Here is a 23,321-nt window from a genome sequence, read left to right on the forward strand (position 1 = left end):
TGGCTGGATCTTACGGTAATTCTGGAATACACTGACTGGAAGAGATCCATATTCATGCTAATTGCAAAAAAGTTGATCCAATGGAATGCAGATTATCAAACAATATCATTAATAACACATGCAAGTAAAATTTGCCAAAAATAATTAAAAATGGTTGTAGCAGTATATAGACAAGGAATTTTGAAATTCAAGCCAGATTCAGAAGAGGACATAGAACAAGGGATATCATTGCTGATATTAGATGGATCTTGGCTGAAAGCAGAGAATACCAGAAAGATGTTTACCTGTGTTTTATTGACTATGCAAAGGCATTTGACTATGTGGATCATAAAAAATTATGGATAATATTGTGAAGAACAGGATTTCCAGAGCACTTAACTGTGCTAATGTGGAACCTGTACATACACCAAGAGGCAGGCATTTGAACAGAACAAGGGGATACTGCATGTTGTAAAATCAGGAAAGGTGTGTGTCAGGATTGTATCCTCTCACCATACTTATTCTGTGTGCTGAAAAATAATCCAAGAAACTGGACTGTATGATGAAGAACACGGCATTAGGATTGGAGAAAGACTCATTAATAACCTGCGATAAGCAGATGACACAACCTTGCTTGCTGAAAACGAAGAGGACTTGAAACACTTATTGATGAAGATCGAAGACTACAGTCTTCAGTATGGATTACACCTCAACATAAAGAAAACAAAGATCCTCGCAACTAGACCAGTAAGTGGCATCATGATAAATGGACAAAAGATTGAAGTTGTCACAGATTTCATTTTACTTGGATCCACAATCAACACCCGTGGAAGCAGCAGTCAAGAAATCAAACAGTGTATTGCATTGGCAAACCTGCTGCAAAAGACCTTTTTAAAGTGTTCAAAAGCAAAGATGACATTTTGAGGACAAAGGTGCGCCTGACCCAAGCCACGGTATTTTCAATTGCCTCATATGCATGCGAAAGTTGGAAAATGAATAAGGAAGACTGAAGAATGATGCCTTTGAATTACGGTGTTGGCGAAGAATATTGAATATACCATAGATTGCCAGAAGAAAAACAGATCTGTCTTGGAAGAAGTACAGCCAGAATGCTCTTTAGAACCGAGGATGGCAAGACTTCCTTTCACGTACTTTGGACATGTTATCAGGAGGGATCAGTCCCTGGAGAAGGACATCATGCTTGCTAAAGTAACGGGTCACTGAAAAAGAAGAAGACCTTCAACCAGATGGATTGACACAGTGGCTGCAACAATGAGTTCAAGCATAGCAATGATTGTGAGGATGGTGTAAGACCTGGCAGTGTTTTGTTCTGTGGTTCTTAGGGTCGCTATGAGTCAGAACTGATTAGAGGGCACTTAACAATAACAACATGGTAATTTTATGATTAACTTTTTGAGGAACCACTAGGCTGTTTTTCATAGTGGCTGTAACATTTACAATCCCACCAGCAATGGATGAGGGTTCCTATTTCTCCACATCCTTGCCAACAGCTGTTGTTTTCCATTTTTTAAATCATGGCCATCTTAGTGGGCATGAAGTGATATCTCACTGTGGTTTTGATTTGCATTTCTCTAATGAATAATGATGTTGAGCATCTTTTCATGTGTTTGCTGGCCATTTGTATACCTTTCATATCCTTTGCCCATTTTTTGTTTGGGTTTCTTTATATTGTTGAGTTGTAGGAGTTCTTTATATATTCCGGATATTAAACCCTTATCAGATGTATAGTTCCCAAAGTTTTTCTCCCAATCTGTAGATTGTCTCTTCACTTTGTTAATAAAGTCCTTTCATGTACAAAAGTTTTTAATTTTGTTGAAGTCCCATTTATCTATTTTGTCTTTTGTGGCTGGTACGTAGCATATGTTTTTATTCTTTTAACAGCAACTTTCAAAGAGCAGACGTTCTTAATTTTGATGAAGTTGAATTTATCCAATATTTCTTTTATAAATCACATTTTTTGCGTTTTAATTTGAAATAAATTAAATCTTTGTGTAAATTGAGTTTAAAAATATTTTCTCCTGTGTTTTCCTCTAGAATTTTTATATACTTAGGTTTTAGGTGTATGATCTACTTTGAATTCGTTATTTTGTATATGGTGCAAGACATTGATCGACATTCTGTCCTCCTTTCCTTCCTTCCTTCTCTCTCTCCCTCTCTCTTTCTTCTGTTAGTTTTTTTTTTTACCAATCCTTTCAATGTGGTTATGTTATTTATTTGTATTACAGCTAACTTCATTTATTGCTGTTCTTATTCCATTTTGAATTTCCCCCAATTAAGTGTTCTGGAATTCCCATTCTTTGCAATGTTATCCATAGCATTGCATTCGACTATGTGGATCATAATAAATTATTCACAAATATTTAATGCATAGTCAATAAAACACAGGTAAACATCTTTCTGGTATTCTCTGCTTTCAGCTAAGATCCATCTGATATCAGCAATGATATCTCTCATTCCACATCCTCTTCTGAATCCAGTTTGAATTTCTGGCAGTTCCCTGTCAATGTACTGCTGCAACCATTTTGAATTATCTTTAGCAAAATTTTACTTGCCTGTGATGTTAATGATATTGCTCGATAATTTCTGCATTCGGTTGGATCACCTTTCTTTGGAATGAGCACAGTTACCGATGTCTTCCAGTTGGTTGGCCAGGTAGCGGTCTTCCAACTTTCTTGGCATAGATGAGTGAGCACTTCCAGCATTGCATCCGTTCGTTGAAACATCTCATTTGGTTATCTGTCAGTTCCTGGAGCCTTGTTTTTCGCCAATGCCTTCAGTGAAGCTTGGATTTTTTCCTTCAATACCATTGACTCTTGATTATATGCTACCTCCTGAAATGGTGGAATGTCAACCAATTCTTTTTGGTACAGTGACTATGTATTCCTTCCATCTTCTTAGGATGCTTCCTGTGTCTTTCAATATTTTGCCCATTCCTTCAATATTGCAACTGAAGTCTTGAATTTTTTCTTCAATTCTTTCAGCTTGAGAAATGCTGAGTGTGTTCTTCCCTTTTGGTTTTCTAACTCCAGGTCTTTGCACATTTTATTATGATACTTTACCTCGTCTTCTCAAGCCACCCTTTGAAATCTTCTGCTCAGCTCTTTTACTTCATCCTTTTTTTCCTTTTGCTTTAGCTACTCGAAGTTCAAGAACAACTTTCAGAGTCTCTTCTGACATCCATTTTGGTCTCTTCTTTCTTTCCTGTCTTTTTAATGACCTCTAGCTTTCTTCATGTATGATGTCCTTGATGTCATCCCACAACTCATCTGGTCTTTCATCATTAGTGTTCAATGCATCAAATCTATTCTTGAGATGGTCTCTAAATTCAGGTGGGATATACTCAGGGTCGTATTTTGGCTCTCGTGGACTTGTTTTAATTTTCTTCAGCTTCAACTTAAACTTGCGTAGGAGCAATTGATGGTCTATTCTCCAGTCAGCCCCTGGCCTTGTTCTGACTGATGATACTGAACTTCTTCATCATCTCTTTCCACAGATGTAATCAATATGATTCCTGTGTATTCCATCTGGTGAGGTCCACATGTATAGTCGCCGTTTACGTTGTTGAAAAATACACATTACCAAAGAATAGGTCATTGGTCTTGCAAAATTCTGTCATGTGATCTCTGGTGTCATTTCTATCACCAAGGCCATATTTTCCAACTACTGATCCTTCTTTGTTTCCAACTTTCTCATTCCAGTCACCAGTAATTATCAATGCAATCTGATTGCATGTTTGATTGATTTCAGACTGCAGAAGGTGGTTCAATTTCTTCATATTTGGCATTCGTGGTTGGTGCGTTGATTTGAATAATAGTCATATTAGCTCGTCTTCCCTTAAATCTTTAATTTTAACTCTGTTTAATCAGGTAAAAGTTTGATATGGTTCTATTTTATGTTCATACTTTTCTAAAATAACTTATGGGCATTGTAATGGCTTGTTTTCAGAAGAACTGAAGTGGCATCATTGAGTTGCTGGAACTTCTACAGTACCATATTGAATCACAGTGGACCTATTTAAGCCATTCTTAACGATATCACAATTACCACTTTAGCCCATCTAACAAAATACCTAGATGAATCCATAGAGCTATTTTGTCTGTCCTCCATTTCACTAGCTGAGCTCTGATGGAGAAAATCAATCCACACAAAGGTTTGGAACCATTAAACATTCATAAATCTCAACCTCAGATGGACCCTCAACTCTGTCTGTTGTTGATGAGTCGATCTCAACCCATGGTGATGCCATGTGTGCAGAGTAGAACTGCTCCATTGGATTTTCAAGGCTGTAACCTTTTGGAAGCAGATTGCCAGGCCTTACTCTGAGGCACTTCTGAGTGGGTTTGAACTGCCAACTTTTAGGTTAGTAGTCCAGCACTTAACCATTTGCACTACCCATGCTTTATGCTGCTTTGATCAGCTTGATTTCTCACGTCCACAAAAGTATTTCAAACTCTCTTCAAACTTCCCCCATCATTTCCCTTTTCTGAGCTGATGGCCCCACCTCCTACTACCAAGAGAAAGTACAAGTCATAATGTGAAAACTTCAACTTCCCTTTAGCAACCTTACACAGATCCCTAGGTTTCCACTTGTGATCTCTTGCTCCTGCCTGTTACAATGAGGGAAGTATTCTTCCTCTCATCACCTGAGATCCCTTCTCTACCCTAACTCAATTTTATACTGTCAACTGTCTACTCTCCTCTTTGTCTTTGACCTCTCTCTATTTACTCTTTCCTTCGGCAAAACATGTGAACATGCTGCAATCTCTCTATCATGAAAAATAAAACAAAACAAAATCCTTCCTTCACTCTATTTTCCCTTCTAGCGAGCCTAATTTCTTAAGTCACAGGTCTGGGACTTTGTGAGGTCAAAGAGAGAGACAACTGACATGGATGCAGAAGTACATAATCACTGAGAAGAGAGACAGCTTGAAGAAAACATGGGGACAGCTGCCAATCACCACAGCGAAAGTGGAGTCTGCAGCCAGGTTTAATCCAAGGGGCTGAGAGCCACAGCTGACACATAAGACATGCTTGCTACAAGCAATATGGCATAAAAAATTGGGCTCTGGAATCAGTGTCTTTATTTGTAAATTTGCAATAATAATAGTTACCTCACAGCACTGTCTTGAGAATTAAATAAACTAATGAATATAAAGCTACTTACCATGGTAAATGCCCAATAAATATTATAAATTATTGTTTTTGTCATTGTAATAGTATGATAGGTAGCTTTGCTCATTCAGATATGAAAGCATATATATTCATTATGGAAATACGTATAAAGTAATACAGTTGTCTTTGACCTACAATTTTGGCTAAGGTTTTAGACATGACATTCATTCATTCGTAGAAAAAAATGTGTGTCAGACACTTTGCTAGACAGTAGGGATACCGAGAAGAATAAGAAAGAAGCTCTACCCTCAAAGATCTCACTTAGGGCAGTCAAGGCATAAGCATATGATTATAATACAGTATGATAAACACAGTGTGATAGGCATAGGGTATTTTGGGGAGTTCAAAGGAGGAAGCACATAGCTTGGGGTGAGGTGCACGGAAGAAGCCTTCCCAGTTGAAGTGAAACTGGATCTAACTCAAAGTGTGAGTAGGTGTTAGCAGAAGAAACGGAGAAAGCAGGCAGGAGAAAGGTATTAAAAGTCCCTCAGGTATAAGGCACTGAGATCCCATATTCTATTTAATTCAAAAAAATGCACTACTAAAAAGATGTTTGGAACTCATTGGCCCATTTGCTTGAGATATAAGAAATAAGCCATCACTTGAAACTACAAGGAGGAGGCAAAACTTCCTTCCCTGGGAGTGGAACACAGCAGTAATTGCTGTAAACAGAGTGACACAGTATATTTTAAGAAACCTGGTGGCTGGGAGCCCACTACCAATGATGAAATTATCTAGGTGATGTCACCATGGTCCAGGATTTTCATCCTCAGATTGGAAGCGCAGAAAGTTGATTGCCGGTGCGGTGTGATTAATTACTTCTGTGTGTGGCCTTTTTAGCCATGATCTTGTAACTCCCACCCAAGTGACTGTGTGATAGGTAATTGTGGTTTACCAAAGGGATTGGTCAGTTTTGCCTTCAAAGAGAGCCAATTCCAGAGCACGGAGGAGCACACCACCACCAAGGAAGGAGAGACCAGCTGGGGAGACCTGGCAGCAGGAGACGGTGTGGTGGGCTTCCCGGCCCACAGAGAGAGAAAGCTGAGTGCCTCTGGGCAGAGATTGAAGACCAGGGAGAGGAGTGCCTGTGAGCACAGCTGGGGAGAGGTTAGCCTGATGAAAGAACTGTATCCTGAGTGTTCCTGAGCCTGAATTATAACTGTTACTTCCCTTATAATAAACCCCATAATTGGGAGTGTGGTCTTTGAGTTCTGTGTGGCCGTTGCAATGAATTATTGAACCCAGCAGAGAAGTAGAGAGAGCTGTGTGAGGGATGCTGGGTGTCAGAATTAGTAAAGATGGCAGAGAGAGAGGCTTGTCTGGCCTCCGCCTCATGGGAGTCAGCCTTGCGCTGTTGATCCAGGTTCTTCTTCCCCCTTGTGGGGTTCGAGGGAGTCAGAAACTGCCCCCAAGCCGTTTTTACAGCCAGTTTATTGAAAGAGATGATGAGGTCCTTGGGGACTGGCTCAAGGTAAACATAGGTGATGAATACATAAACTACAATGCATTCATTTATAGGAATAAATATAAAATTTATGCAAACTGAAATACTCATGTTGTCATGATTGATATATTTGCTCCATCTAGGTGATGCAAACGGTTAAGCGCTCAGCTGCTAATGGAAAAGTTGGCTCTTAGAAGCCACCCAGCAGCTCTGTGGGAGAAAGATCTAGCAACCTGCTTCTGTAAAGATACAGCCAAGAAAACCCTATGGGGCAGTTCTGCTCGGGAGGTTGCTATGAGTCAAAATTGACTCAATGGCACCTAACAACAGCAACAGAGCATGCTAAATAGGTTGCTTTAAGTGCCTGAAATCACAACAAAAGGAGTTAGTTGGCATGGTCAGCTGTGTGTCTCGGACAGGGATCTGGGCAACATGGGGTCAATTTCGTATTGTGACTCTTTGAAATCTTAATCTATGTGATTTTATAGATTTCAAGATTTTCAGTGTTGTGGTTATTTGAAAGATGAGATCTGGAACAGGGCAGGTTCCAGGCAAGTGATCTGCTGAGAATGCATTTTGGAATATGTACAAATAATACACGCTGAGGCAGCATCACAAGCTGAAGCCATGTTAGGGCATGCGGAGGAAAAAAATTAGCATGGGAATACATAACTGCCAAATAATTAGTGCAGTGTAGGCTGTGAGGGTGGGATAAGTCTGAACCTTTGAGGGCTAGATACATTATAGTAACACCCATCCAAAGTATTATGCATACTGTCCATTTATGTAAAATAATTCTATGTATATACATAGAAAAAGGTATGAAAGTTTATATAAAATATTGAGTGGTTTTTTTCTTTATTACGGAAACATGAATGTCTCCTATTTTCTTTTTGCATTATCTGTGATTTCAACGTTTTCTGTAATAAAGATGTGCTGCTTATGTAGTAAAGAAATTTAAAGTTAGAAAAAGTTGACACAAGATGGAACAAGACTGAATGTCTCTGCTGTTTACTGGAACAACTATTAGCAATGTAACTCGAATGATGTTGGACGCGAACATTTTAAGTCCCGTAGGAAATACCGTGAGGGATAGCAGGAGAGAGGCTGTTTAAAGAAGTAGAGGAAGTGCGATGGTGCCGCACAAAAAAGAATTTCTTTTCAGTTTGTGCTGAAAACAGGAAGGTTCTATTTTTAGTAAGAGTTTTAAATGCCCCTCCCATTGCCAAGGCCAGCACAGACAAAATTTATCTTGCATAAAGAACGCACATATTATTTTTCAAGTGTGCTAGAATAAAAAAAATTGAGCGTGTTCTGGGCCATAAAGCAAGAAGTCACATCTTACAGAGGCTCAATAGTATATAGACCACAGTGCAATTAAATCAGAATTGATAACAAAAAGATAAGTAAAACTTCCTGAGTAGAATAAATAACAAATCAAATATCCACCTTTCCTGACACCAACTATTAAGACAGGGCTAGAGCCATAGAGCCGTTGTTCTGAGCCTCAAGACTGCCTCTCGCCCCGCCCATTTCCTAGAGTTCTTTTTTTTCCTCCTCAGGACCCCCTTAAAGAGAACCAGGCACCGGCTAGCCGGAATTGGCTGAAACAGGTCCTGCCCTCCATCCTGGCCTTCCAGATGACCTTTAGCTCATTACTGCTTCATGCATGGTAAATTCTCCTCCACCTTGGTGGAGAGCTGACATGCTAATGAACAATAATGACTAAGTTCCTCCTGCACGGGGAATCGAACCCGGGATGTAGAAAATGCTTACTCCTTCTAAAATGCCTGTGCGCGCTCCATTTTGTATTCCGAAACTAATCCTGCCTATATAAACCAGCCTCAACAAGCTGCCTGTGAGGCAGTCTTGGATGGCACGCAGCCGGGTCTGTCTCCTTGCTTGGCCAGCCAATGAAGTTGCCTTTCATTCTTCCCAACTCGGTCTCTGTCTTTTTGGGCCTGATGGAGTTACACTGAGCAGAGCCCAGGGTTCCCAGCAACAAAATCAGTCAAAGAGATTATTACCTAAGTGAGGGCCTGGTGTAGGAAAACCACAAGGTGCAGCACCCTAGGGCTAGTAACAGTGGAGGCTCCATTATCACCCCTAAACTGGAAGGGGTGAGGCGAGTGATTGCTGTGTGAAGAGGACCCAGGAGCAGTGACCTTGTGTCTTAGTTATCTAGTGCTGCTATAACAGAAATACCACAGGTAGGTGGCTTTAACAGACAGAAATTTATTTTCTCACAGTTTAGAAATCTGGAAGTCTGCATTCAGGGTGCCGGCTCTAGGGGAAGCCTTTTTCTCAAGGGTACAAATTGGATCTGAAGAGCAAAAGACATCCAACCAAATCCCCATAAACTTCTGTATCTGAGAGACAGAAGGGAGAAGGAGGTGTAAGACGTTAAGTCCTACCTGCAAGAAACTTTTAGACTGGTCGGTGATGACTAAATGTAAACAACGTCTCTAATGTGATTAAAGACTAAACACAAATACTAAATGAGTGGTATTGAGAAAGAATAGTCAATAATAACCTCAAGGTTGCAATTCCATCGTTGGCTTTGGTGATCACATGATCAGGCAGAGCAGTGTTAGAGGCTCTGAGCCTGGACTGGCAAGTGCGTGCTTGAGGGACTCATCCTTGAGCTCATGCCTGAGCTGTTTATAGGTTTCACCAACACCTAATTTACTTATTCATTCATTCAACCATTCAGAAAATATTTAATAAACATTTTTAACTACATGCCGTATCTTGGGGATACTGACTAAGACAAATTACCCTCCCTTCAAAGGCTCACAGTCATATTCAACATTATCTTGCCAGAGGTGTTTCCTCCTCATAACTTCTCTGTTTTGGCCAACCTAAGTTCCGATACTGGCTCTGACTTTTAGCAGCTGTATGAGACAAGTTGTTCATCTTCTCAGGATCTGTAAAGCAGGGATAATAGTTACTTTACAAGTTGTTGTGAATTAAATTAAAGGATGTCCCTGGCACATCGTAGGCAACTTAATAAACATAGGAGAGTAGAATGATGGAGTCACAAACAGAAATGGATGAGTTGGGAAATAGTCTTTCTAGTTCTGCGGGATCTCCCGAAAAGGGATGATGATATCCCACAGCCTTAAAACACTCATAGTTAATAAATTTTCCATTACTACACTAAAGATGGCTGCTACTTCTGAATGTAGACATTTTTCATTGAATGCTATTAAAACGCCCTGCTGGGCTTAACAGACAGAATGGAGACTTTGCCAACAGGTAGACCTGGGTTCAAATCCTGACTCCACCAATTAGGAGTATTGAGCAAGTTGCTTTAAGTCCTCTGAGCCATAGCTTCCCCAGTTACAAAATGCAGTGTTGCTATTACAAGGATTTAATATTGATGAAATGCCAAAGAGATACTTACATTTCATCTGCCACTCTTGTTAGTTGAGCCGGACTTAGGAATCTGAATCTTGTTTACCTGTCTCTACTAAGGATAAGCAGTCCTTATGTTCACCAGGTCATCCCATGGTTCTTTTCAGCGAATTTCACCCTTGTTCCCTGGGCCTTTCTGGTCACAGCAGAATGGAACAAGACAGTCAAGAAGAGGAAGAAGGAAAGGAGGCCCTGCATTCTCTCCTCCCATAGGGAAGCTTTAGTTCCTCATTGGTTTCACAGATATGTAGCTAAACTTCTCTGCACCGGAAAAGAATAAAGTAAAGAGGAAGTCTTGAACCTCCCTTTTGAGATTAGACTGAGTAGGGCAGAATGTGACTAACCAACAGCAATTGTAAATGATGAGTATATGTATTAGTGTCTTAGGTATCTAGTGCTGCTATAACAGAAATACCACAAGTGGATGCCTTTAACAAACAGAGATTTATTTTCTCACAGTTTAGGAGGCTAGAAATCCAAATTCAGGGTGCCAGCTCTAGGGGAAGTCTTTTTCTCTCCATTGGCTCTGGAGGAAGGTCCTTGTCTCTTCAGCTTCTGCTTCCTGGTTCCTTGAAGATCTCCCTGTATCTTAGCATAGGTCTTCCTCCATATCTGCATGCTAGCTTGTGTTTGATCTCTTTTATATCTCAAAAGAGATTGACTCAAGATATACCCTACACTAATCCTGTCTCATTAACATAACATAGACAACCCATTCCCAAATGGGATTATAACCATAGGCATAGAGGTTATGATTTACAGCATATATTATTGGGGGACATCCATAACATTTTATCCTTTGGCCCCCCCAAAATTCATGTCCTTCCCACATGTAAAACACATTCCCCCCATCACATCATCCCCAAAGTCTTAAATCAACTCGAAGTCCAAAATCTCATATTCTGAATCATCTAAATTAAATATGGGTGAGACTTTAGGTGTATTTCAACCTGGGGCAAAATTCCTCTTCATCTGTAAAATATGGAATACAAGTTATCTGCTTCTGAAGCACAGTGGTAGAACAGGCATAAGGTAGACATTTCCATTACAAATGGGAGCGTTTGGAGGTAAAAAAGGGATAACAGGCACCAGGCAAGTCCAAAACCCAGCAGAACAAATTACATTAGCTCTCAAGGCTTGAAAATAACCCTCTCTTCTCTGGGACTATCTAGGCAATGGCCTTGCCCTCCAGTCTCTGGGTGTTGGACATGCTCTCTGGATTCTGGGTGGAGGCCCCTTGGCCCTGGGCTTCAGCTCCACCTTCAAGGCCTTCTCAGTTGGCAACTCTTCTCCCTCTGCTTTAAGCAGCCCCATTCTCTTAGTCCATCTGGGTGACATCTCCATTCCCTCTGCCCTGGTAGGCCCTGTTCTTCTGTTCCTTGGGCGTGGCAACCCCGCCGCCTCAGTTTTGGGTGGCGGCCCCATCCCCCTAGTGTACCTTAACAGTATCCCCACACTCAGGAACCAAGCTGGTAAAGATCTGACTCTTTGAAACATAGGAGGTTGTGGTCTGACCTTTGAAATCCAGGAAACCATGTCTCCACCATTTGAAACCAAGAAGGCCCTGCTTCCCATGCTCCTTCCAATAGTTCTGCTGATCTCTGAACTGCTCCAGAGATGGTCTTTTTCTTTTCTTGAAAGACAACAGGCGTAGCTCCTTTGGTCTGTTTCCTGCTGGTAGAATCCCAAGAGGCAGACAGCATTATTTCCTTTAGTTCTTTCGCTGTCTGCTTCTGTCTAAGATAATGGGATTTCCGCTGTGGTATTTAGGTAGATCCATAAGTCACAGGCTTAATCTCTTTAACAAAAGATTATGTAGCTGTGTCCTTGATGAACATTCTAGGACATGTGTCCTTAGTTTGTACAACGGAATTTCCCAAATCTGTAAGCTCAGTTTTCATCTTGCAGAGTTCATTTTTAAGGTCTTCTCTTTCCTCTCACATTTTACTATAAGCGGCAAGGAGAAACCACTCAGCCCCTTTAAGATCTTGCTTAGAAATCTCATTAGCCAGATATCCAAGTTCATAACTTACAAGTTCTACCTTCCACCAAACATTTGAACATAGTTCAGACAAGCTCTTTGCCACTGCATAAAAAGCATTGCCCTTACTCCACTGTGCAATCACATGTTCATCATTTTCTTTTAAAATTTCACCAGAAGCACATTTAACGTCCACATTTCTAGCAACATTCTGTTGCTGGAGCAGTATGTATTCTCTAAGATGATAGAGACTTTCTCTATAGTTCTCCTCACTTCCTTCTGAGCCCTCATAAAAATTGCCTTTGATGTCCATAATTCTACAGTCTCTTCAAGGCAATTAGACTTTTACTATTGTTGTTGTTAGGGGCTGTCTAGTCAGTTCCCTTAAAACTCTTCCAGCCTCTACTCATTACCCAATTCCAAATCTGCTTCCACATTTCAGGTATCTGTTAGAGCAGGACCCCACTCCTGGTACCAAATTTTGTCTTAGTTATCTAGGGCTGGTATAGCAGAAATACCAAAAGTGGGTGTCTTTAACAAACAGAAATTTATTTTCTCACAATTTAGTTTAGTTTAGTTTAGTTTAGTTTAGTTTAGTTTAGTTTGCTTCCTTAAAGATTATAGCCTTGAAACCCAATGGGACAGCTCTACCCTGCCCTATAGGGTCGCTATGAATCGGAATTGATTCAATGACACACAACAACAACAAATTGTATTCCAGGTACTGTGCTAGGATCCGTGGATATAGATGAATAAACCATAGTCCCTGCCTTTGAGGAGTTCATGACCTAAAGGAGCCTAGAAGGTAAATAGCTCACTTCAGTAGTGTTGTAAGTGCTGTGATAGAAGGTGCTTTGGGGAGCACAGGGGATGAGCATAAAACATAGATGGCAAGTGGAAGGTCATGAAGTCCTGCAAGAGGAGTTTACATCTGAGTTGAATCTCAAAGCATAAATGAAGAATGTGGGAAAGATTCCTAGGCAGTGGAGTCAGTATAAACAAAGCCATTATCAGTGTCATACACAAAATCATCAACCTGTATTATTGATTATCTCCTATATACAATATTATGGGGTAGGTTTTCTATTTGGGTTGGGGTTTTTGTTTTAGACCTACACGGCTTCCTTCTCACTGGGGTACTTACAGACTAGTTGGTTATCTAAGATAAGTGCCAAATGAGCATCTCACACCAATAAGGAAGTGCCCTGGGAATTCAGGGAACGAAGGCATCGCTTCTGGTCTGGAGATCCTCTCGGAAGAAGTGAAATCCGAACTGATCCCAAAGGAGAGATCATTCATATTTAGTTAGGAGAGAGGAAGAAAGGCATAAAAAACACACACAAAGTAGCTCAAACCAAAAGGGGGAATGTACTGGAAATATGTTGTTGTGTGCCATTGAGTTAATTCCAACTCACAGCAACCGAATATGACAGAAGTAGAACTGCCCCATGGGGTTTCCTAGGCTTTAATCTTTACAGGGCCAGATTCCTAGGACTTTTCTCCTATCGAGTGGCTAGTGGGTTGGAACCACCGACCTTTCGGTTAGCAGTCGAGCGCTTAACCATTGTGCCACCAAGGCTCCTTACTGGAACCATAACAGGGTTATTCATCACCCCAACCCCCATCCCATCCCCTCACCCCATCCCCAGCTTGGAGTTCTGTAGTGTACCACAGTCCATCCTCAAGTATGGATACTCTAACTCCTCACCAAGGAGTCCCTGGGGGGTGCAAAGGTAAACACACTGCTGCTGTCTAGAAGGTTGGAAGTTGGAGTCCACCCAGAAGTACCTTGAAGAAAGGCCTGGCAATCAGCTTCCAAAAAATCAGTCATTGAATGCTCTGTGGAGCACAGCTCTACTATGACACCTATGGGGTCACCAGGAGTTGGAAATGACTAGATGACAACTGATTTTTCTTTTAGCTCCTCATCAACTGCCTTCTGCTAGCAGTAGGCTCCAGACAATCCCTTCCATCCCCTTTAGGTATGGAAAGAGGCACGTATCCAGCAGCAGAGTGGAATCTCCTGAGTGAACCATCCTGGTTTTCTAGTCCAGGCATTGCTCTGGGCACTGGCATTATGCCCTATCAAAGGAACCCTCTCTTCTCACCACAGGCCCGGGCAATCTGCAGACTACATCTCTATTTCTTAGCAAGCTGTCATGGTGAGATATTAACATTCACTCTCTTTATTAACCTAGAGACATCAATATTTTCCCTCCTGTTTCCCCTCCACACCTCTCAACCTGTTCCTTCTTATACGTATCCTGTTGTTGTTAATTGCCATTGACTGGATTCCAACTCATGGTGACGCCATGTATGCAAAGCAGAACTGCTCCATATGGTTTTCAGACCTGTCTTCTGAGGTGCCTCCGGGGGGGTTCGAACCACCAACCTTTTGACGAATAGTTGAGTGCTTAACCATTTGCACCACCCAGGAACTCCAATATGCAGCCTAACCCCCCAGAAAGGAAAGATCTTTTGTATTTTAGGGAGATGTTACCCTCCCAAAAATGATTAACATAATTTTAACCTTCTTTGTAGGGTAGAGAAAACAACAACAATGGATTCTGCTACAGAAAGATATGGGGCCTTTCATGGATCCCAAGGGCAGAAAGTAGAGGCAGATGTTTGAAAGCCTGGACACTTAAGGACTGAAGGTAAACCAGGGCTTTGACCTCATTTGTTCTGGTTCAGACTCTTTGCTGAGAATTTGTGTTTCTAACAAGTTCCCAGGCGATGCTAATGCTGCTCATTAGGGACCAATCCTGAGAACCATTAGTAGAGTAGTGGGTCTCAAAATTTATTATACATAAGAATCGCCTGGGGATCTTGTTAAACTGTAGATTCTGATTCAATATATCAATGAGGTGGAAATGCAAATTCTCAGCAGGGGTCCGAACTGAAAGCTGGTTTGAAGCCCTGAGATAAACTCTCTGATTCTCAGGGGCTGTGTGGTCTGTCCTCCCTGCTTCTTTCAGGGTATTTGCTTTATGCTTCTTGCTCTCTCCATTGATTGGGTTCCTTCCCTTCAGCACATGGTGGGAAATTTCAGCCCTAGCGCCACATGACCTGCCATCTTATCACTCAGCTCTGATTAACTTGTGATTAACTCGCCCCGCTTCCTAGAAAAAATGATTGGTCCTGCAGGGGTTAGATGTTTACCTTATTCCAATCAGCTGTGGCCAGGGGCACAGGCTTACATGGTGCATAGGTCTAATTCCACCCTTTTGGCAAGAGGTAGGTGATGGGAGGGGTCCCTGGGTGGCACAAATGTTGAAGTGCTCACTAACGGAAAGGTTGGCCGTTCAAACTCACTGAGAGGTGCCTTGGAAGAAAGGCCTGGCAATCTGCTTCTGAAAGGTCACAGCCTTGAAAACCCTGTGGAGCAGTTCTTCTCTGCACACATCGGTTTGACATGAGTTGGAATCGATTTGATGGCAACTAATAACAACAACAACAGGTGATGGGAGGCTTACAGAGAAGGTCTGAGAACCTAAAGGTTTAAATACAGAACTTGAGGCAGATATTGAAAACTGACTCCCTTTCAATCACTTTCTTGCTTGGCTCCTTAAAAGCTGAAAACAACATTTCCCAGACTCCTTTGCAGCTAGGATTCTGTACATGATCTGGTCTCTCCCAAGCAGGTGCATCTTGGAAGACCTGGAGCTATGTGAACAGGTGGCCAGGTTTAGGGAGATTGCATTTTTGGCAAGCGTGTGGCAGAGGCACCTACTGGGGCAATTGTGGTGGAGTTTTTGGCATTTAGTCTCTAATGGTACTGGTGCTAAGCAGTAGACAGCTGTGGTATTTTGCTGAAACAGTTCTCTGCTGTAATTAGGTATTTTTCCTGGATTTTCCTGGCGTTGTGACCTCTAAGCCTAGATTTTTCCTTCTCCCAGAGATTGGGAGGTCACCTGATAAACTTCTTATATTTTGAGGCGATCCCTGGGCGGTGCAAACAGTTAAGCACTCGACTACTAGTAGGAAGGTTGGCACTTCAAACCGACCCAGAGGTGCCTCAGAAGACCAGCCTGGTGATCTGCTTCTGAAAGGTCAGGGCCTTGAAAACCCTACAGAGCAGTTCTGCTCTGCACACTTGGAATTGCTATGAGTTAGAATTGACTCGAGGGCAACTGGTTTGGTTTTTTGAGATTTTCTTCTCTGTAAAGTTCTAGGGTAAAAACATCACAAAGTTTAGTAAACCAAAAACGAAAAGTTTTATTCGGCAACATATTCAAAAAGGCAAAAGGAGGAAAACGGACAAGCATGCTGCTAGAGCCACGTCTGCCCGAGTCCAAGGAATATTACAGAATAGGAAAGAGTGGGAAAATGGACAAGCATGCTGCCACAGCCATGTCTGCCGAAATCCAAGGAACGCTACAGAATCATCAGTATATATCAACATTACAAATGGGCAAAAACATCGAAAGCTCCACCTTTTCACAGACTGGCTGAAAACTGCTAAATCACTGTGAGTCTACATTTTGAATTGTCTTTCTTAATAATCGTTGGTACGGGTTTCAGTAATGACAGTCAGGAGAGTCCTCATGGGTCCAACAAATCTTACTATTCACTAAATGCTAATAGAAAAAGATAAGAGTGGAAAGTATGTGGGTCTTTTGTGCTCTGTTTACCATTTGTTTATGTGAAAAGATGTTTCCCAAGATTGTCCGAGCTGTTGTCTCTATACCTCAGGGCCCAGTTGATGTGTCCTTGGGAGTCCAGCTCCAGCTGGGTCACATTCTAGGACAGGGAATAATGGCTCCAGTATTATCTCCTAAATTAGCAACTAAGAAGAAACAAAAAGGCAGAATCAGGGCAGAAAACTTCCTGCTTTCATAGTAACTGTGAGTCATGTGCCCAAGTTGTTGATTAGGACTCATTTTCTGTTCCAAGTGGGACTTGTAAGCTCTCAACAGCAGCATTTGACCTGATGCGTCCTTGTCAGTTACCACAGGACTCAGGGAGGGGAGTCAAGGATGAGGAGACAGGACAGGCTTGGGAACAAGCCCCTCTACACCAGGTTCCCTAGACACATTTTGGTGCTACACTGTATCAATGCATTGTCTACCCTCTTGCTTTATTTCAACAAATGTGTAAACACACAGAGTTATTAAAGTCTAAAGGACCTTAAAGATTACCTCATTCAACTTTTTTTGAAGTTAGATAGAAACTGAGATCCAGAGAGGTTAAGGATAATAATAACATTGTTCTTTACCGTTGATAAAGCTTTCATCTACAGGAACTTGTTTAGTCCCCAGCCACCTTGGGAGGGTAAGTGACTTGTCCAAAGGCTTGTCAATTAGCTTGTGGCCAAATAGAGACTAAAGGTAGCTTTCTGAATTTCTGGTCCTCTCTACCAGTGCTCAGGGGCTCTGCAGAACTGGGACTGGTCTGCAAACTCTCTGTTACCAGTCCTCCGTCAGAGAAGTACCAAAACTGAGTATTAGCGTTTGGAAACTTTTACGGTAGTTGGACATTGCCACCAACATGCAACAATGTGATTTTGTGTTTTATAAGATATCATTTGAGACAGACTTGAAATGAAAAACAAAAAGGTCCTTCAAACAGAGATTGAGAAGCATCGCTGTATACCATTTTTGTTCCTGGCTGAGTGGGTGAGTGGATAATTTAGAATCTCTTTAGAAGCTGCAGAAGGCTCTTGTGCAATTTTCACTCTTACAAAACATTGGTACTTCTATAAAGCACAAGATTTGATTAATTTATTTCTAATGAAATGTAGAACTGAGAGTAATAAATCATGTTTTTCTTTCCTTGATAACAAACGTGAATTGTAAGTTATGAGTCTTTTCAAATATTAGGACACGCTTAAGATAGGAGCATGCCACTGGTTTTTATGCTGTGAGCTCGATCTACCCTGGGATTGGGTTAAACTTTAAGCCCTTTGATGGAATAATCTACACGGTGCCAAATTGCAATTATTTAAAGGTTCAAGATATGGAGTATTTAGTATTGTATGTATTTGGTATTATTAGTATTTGGTATTATTATATAATGTATGTGTGTATATAAGCACATGCATGTAGTTTTATATTCCATACAAGTACAGAAAAAGGAAAATGACATTTTTAGCAAACTTGAAAACAATGTGCCGTTACTCCAAACACAAAGCCATTCTCCACAAAGATGTACTCAGGAAATTCTTAGATTTCTACAATAACTAATTTATCACCATTTAATGGAACAAGGCCAATTTCAGAACACGTCACCCAACATCTGGTGTGCCATCTGCTGGCTGAATAAAAATTCATGGGGCTCAGGCTCAAAGGGAGCCATTTCCCCCCTCATTTGTTGTGGTTGTTCTTTTTTCAATTACAAAACATTAATTAGAAAAATGCTCTCCAAAAGACAAGAGTACTTCATTTTGTGCAATAGGCAGATTACTGACAAAAGAATTTTTATGGGTGAATTTTTCCTTCTATAATTGAGACTCATTTTGTACATCTGAGGGCATTTAATTTTAAAAGGAATTTTATTCTGAATATTTATAGAACATAATCTTGCCCAGTTTTATGGAAAATTTTTTTTTCTTAAAAATAATGTAAGTGACATATTCACGTGGTTAAAAAATTACAAAATGCAAGAAGTGCTCGTAATGAGAAGCAAGTCACCTGACCCACTCTTTTCCTCCCCCTAGTCCACTTCTCTGGAGTTGTCCCTTTTTGCTATTTTTGCTTTTAGGCCATCTAGAGGTTGTGCTTTATCAATTTAGATATTATCTGGCTTCTTGCTGTGATAGAGGAAGAGTCAGTTTACTTACAATTCTCTCCATCTTGCTCTCTCTCCTCCTTCTGTTATCAGTGAACTCAGTCTCTCCACAGGTCATCTCTGCAACTGCAAACATATTTCATTTCTTATTCCTTTAACCTAAGATAGAGTCCGTCGTAAGCTAAGTCTCTTAGGGCTCCATCGAGGCAGAGCTTCTGCAGTGCAGTATTCTCTAACTGGCTTCCTCCCCTACAGTGTTGTATTGAAAAATCGTTTCCTTTGCTGGCTCCCACTCCCACCCCCCTAGCTTTGCATTTGGATACTGCTTTTGCTTGGAGGTTATATGTGAACCCCATTGTGCCTGTGTAGTATGATTAAGAACGTTGCTGACGTAGCTTGTATGAACTCCCTACTTGTAAACCCCTTCAAAAATAACTTACCTGCCCACCCTTGGCAAGTAGTCTTGGCAGCAGTAAGCTCCGACTGACTCCATTTCCTTGTACAACAAAATAAAGGTGGCTTTCCTGTTCTCCCACCTTGGTCTCTCACTTGTTGGCCAATTCGAGTCATGCCGAGTAAGAACCTGGGGTTTTCACCTGGTAACACCACCATTTCCTACAACTTTCTTCTTAGTACTGGTTAGATGTAGTGAAACCTGTGGAAGCTGGAACTCAGTGAAACTGCCTTGTTTTTCTGATTCTTACAAGTTTTCCGCCTTTGACAGGATGCAGTCTTACCACTTTTCTATAACTTGTTTTAGTAGAAAATATTTAAATTTTCCTTTTCTCATAGGTTTTTGCCTTACAGAGGTTCTAGCTTTCACAGATTTTACTGTATTTTGTAGAATGCCCCTCAGTTTGAGTTTTTAGGATGTTTTGTCAAGATTTGATTCAGGTTATGCATTTTAGGAAAGAACATCATGGATACCACAGAGGTGATATGATCCTCTCTTTTTTTTTTTTTTTTACTTATTTTGTTGTTGTTGTTGAGAATATACACAGCAAAACATACACCAATTCAACACTTTTTACAGGTACCATTTAGTGACATTGATTACATTCTTCAAGTTGTGCAACCATTCTCACCCTCCTTTTCTGAGTTGTTCCTTGCCTGTTACCATAAATTCACTTTCCCCTAAGGTTCTTGTCTGATCTTTCAAGTTGTGGTTATCAATTTTATTCCATTTAGATAGTTCTTAAAAGAACATAATGCTTGAGGCAGACATTTTTTACTAATAAGCTAAACTATTGTTTGGTTTTAAGAAGACTTCAGGGGATATTTTTGGTTTAAGGTTTAAAGTTGACCCAGGGCAATAATTTCAGGGGGTCATCCAAACTTCATGGCTCCAGGAAGTCTGGAGCCCATGAGAATTTGAGATTCTGTTCTGCATTTTTCCCCTTTTGATCGAGATTCTTCTATAGAATCTTTTTTTTTTTTAATTGTACTTCAGGTGAAGGCTTACAGAACAAATAGTTTCTCATGAAACAGTAGTACACATATTGTTTTATGACATTGGTTAACAACCCCATAACATGTCAACCCTCTCCCTTCTCGACCTTTTTTTTTTGGTGAAAATATACATAGCCAAAGATCCACCATTTCAAAAATTTCTACATGCACGGTTCAGTGACATCGACTACACTCTTCCAATTGTGCTACTATTCTTACTTTAGATGAAGGCTTACAGAACAAAATAGTTTCTCATTTAACAGTTAGTACACATGTTGCCCTATGACAATGATTAACAACCTCACAACACATCAGCACTATCCTTACTCAACCTTGGGTTCCCTATCACCAGCTTTCCTGTTCCCTTCTGCCTTCTGGCCCTTGTCTCTGGACTGCTGTGCCTCATTAGTCCCATTTGGTTTTATGGGGCTTTCCACTCCCCAGCTGAACGGTGAACCTCGGAAATGACTTCACCACTGAGCTAAAAGGGTGTCTGGGGGCCATACTTTTGGGGTTTCTCCAGTCTCCTTTAGGCCAGTAAATCTGTTTTTTTTTTTTGTGAGTTAGAATTTTGTTCTACATCCTTCTCCAGCTCTGTCGAGAACCTTCTGTTGTGATCCTGGTCAGAGCAGTCAGTGGTGGTAGCTGGGCACCATCTAGCTGTACTGGACTCAGTCTGGTGGAGGCCTTGGTAGCTGTGGTCCATTAGTCCTTCGGACTAATCTTTTCCTTGTATCCTGTTCTCTTCATTCTCCCTTACTTCTATAGAATCTTTGATTAAAATGTTCAGTAATGGTAGCCAAGCATCACCCAGTTCTTCTTTCTCATGGCCAATGAGGCAATTATTCAGGCAGGCAATTAGCCACACATTCCATATCCTCCTCCTATTCCTGACTATTCTTTCTCTGTTGCTCCAGGTAAATAGAGAGCAATTGTTGTGCCTTGGATGGCCACTTGTAAGATTTTAAGACCTACTTGCAACAAACCAGGAGGTAGAATAGAAGCACTAAACATGTTATTAGGCCAATTAACTGAGATATCTCATGAAACCATGACCCTAAACCTCCAAACCAAGGAATCAAACCCCATGAGGTTTTTGGTTGTACAGGAGCAGCCTCAGCAGCTACTGTATTTTTACACAAATAATGCACAACTTCTACGTTTGTTTGCCAACTTCGCCCTCCCCCCGTGAAGTATTTTTGTAAGTGCCGCGCTGCCAATTTTTTTTCAAGTTGTTGTTAAAAAAAAAAAAATTTGCATAGTGCACTTATAAAAATGTCTCATGGGGAGAGGGCGTGGTTGGCAAGTAAAGGTAGAAGATGTGCATTATTTGCATAAAAATACAGAACTCTATTTTTTGTCGTAAATATATCACGCAACTTTTGTCAATTCAACTTTTTACAGGTGTACAACTTATTCACAGCAATTACAACAATCAGCTGTGTAACACTACCTTTAATCAATGTGATATTTCCATCATCATTAATCCTCCCTTTTCCTGTCCCTCCCACCCCTGGTAACCACTAATAAATTTTGTTCTCTATACATTTGCCTTTTCTTGTCTTTTTATGTAAGTAAGGTTATATAATGTTTATCCTTTTGTGATTGACTTATTTCACTAAGCGTACTGTCTTCCAGCTCCATCCATATTGTAGCATATATCAAGAGTTCATTTCTCCTACTGGCTGAGTAGCATTCCATTGTATGTATGTGCCCCATTTTGTTTATCCATTCATCTGTTGGTGAGCCTTTAGATTGTTTCCACCTTTTGGCTATTGTGAATAGTGCTGCAATGAACATTGGTGTACAAGTCTCTGTTTGAATGTATGCTTTCAAGTCTTTTGGATATAAACCTAGGAGTGGAATTGCTGGGTCATATAGTAGTCCTATTTTCAGTTTTTTTGAGAAAACACCACGTCGTTTTCCACAAGAGCTGTACCATTTTGCATTCTCACTCACAATGGATAAGTGTTCCAGTTTGCCCACATCTTCACCAACATTTGTTATTTTCTGTTTTTTTATCTTAGCCATCCATAGTGGGAATGAAATAGTATCTCATTATGGTTTTGGTTTGCACTCTGATGGCTAATGACACTGAGCATCCTTTCATGTTTTTGGTGGTATTTGAATGTCCTCTTTGGTGAAATGTCTATTTAAGTCCTTTACCCATTTTTTGATTGGGTTATTTGTCTTTTTGTTGCTAAGTTTTCAAAGTTTTATATGTTGTTGTTAGGTGCCGTCAAGTTGATTCCAACTCATAGCAACCCTATGTACAACAGAACAAAACACTGCCCAGTCCTGTACCATCCTCATAGTGGTTGTTCTGCTTAAGCCCATTGTTGCAGCCACTGTGTCAATCCATCTCATTGAGTCTTCCTCTTTTTTGCTGACCCTCTACTTTACCAAGCATGATGTCCTTCTCTAGAGACTGATCCCTCCTGATAACATGTCCAAAGTATGTGAGATGTAGTCTTGCCATCCTTGCTTCTAAGGAGCATTCTGGCTGTACTTCTTCCAAGACAGATTTATTCATTCTTTTGGCAGTTCATGGTATGTTCAATATTCTTCACCAACACCATAATTCAAAGGTGTCAATTCTTCTTCAGTCTTTCTTATTCATTGTCCAGCTTTCGCATGCATATGAGGCAATTGAAAATACTGTGGCTTATTTGATGGTTAAGATTGTATGTCAGGTTGGCTGGGCCATTATTCTCAGTGTTTATATGAGATCACTCCCATGATGGGATCTGCTGTGAGTAACCAATCAGTTGAAAGGGAGTTTCCTTGAGGGTGTGGCCTGTATCCAAATATAACAGATGTTCTGGCTTTTTGATCGCTCTGGGTCCTATAGCTGCATCCTGTTCATCTGACCTCTGATTCTTGGAACTTGAGCTATCAGCTTATCTACTGATCTTGGGATTTGTTGATCTTCACAGCCTATGAGCAGGAGCTGGGCTCTCCGATCTGCTGATCTTGGGTTCGCCAGCCCCCACAGCTAGGTGAATCAGGAGAAGCCTTGCGATCTTGCCTGCCAATCTCGGGATTCATTGATCTTCACAGATTGTGAGCAAGAGCCCTGCTCTCCAGAACCTGCTGACCTTGGGTTCACCAGCCCCTGTGGCTACTTGA

At 40.9% G+C, this 23,321-nt stretch overlaps 1 protein-coding gene across 3 annotated transcripts in view; it reads right to left on the minus strand.

Moving 5' to 3' along the window:
• The window catches only part of PLBD1 (phospholipase B domain containing 1), a 100,213-nt gene extending 89,990 nt beyond the window's left edge, over window positions 1–10,223 (minus strand). For 2 of the 3 annotated variants that reach the window (XM_023741595.1, XM_023741593.1), the window contains exons 1-2: window positions 10,023–10,218; window positions 9,395–9,543 (exon numbers count right to left, since the gene is read on the minus strand). The gene's annotated coding sequence lies outside the window, so the exon portion shown is untranslated. Of the gene's footprint in view, window positions 1–9,394; window positions 9,544–10,022 lie in introns of all 3 variants that reach the window. The other variant, XM_023741594.1, reaches the window with a different exon arrangement.
• Between the last annotated feature and the right edge of the window lie 13,098 nt (window positions 10,224–23,321).

Source organism: Trichechus manatus, unplaced genomic scaffold, assembly GCF_000243295.1.
Source record: "Trichechus manatus latirostris isolate Lorelei unplaced genomic scaffold, TriManLat1.0 scaffold00184, whole genome shotgun sequence".
In the NCBI taxonomy this organism is placed as follows: Eukaryota; Metazoa; Chordata; class Mammalia; order Sirenia; family Trichechidae; genus Trichechus; species Trichechus manatus.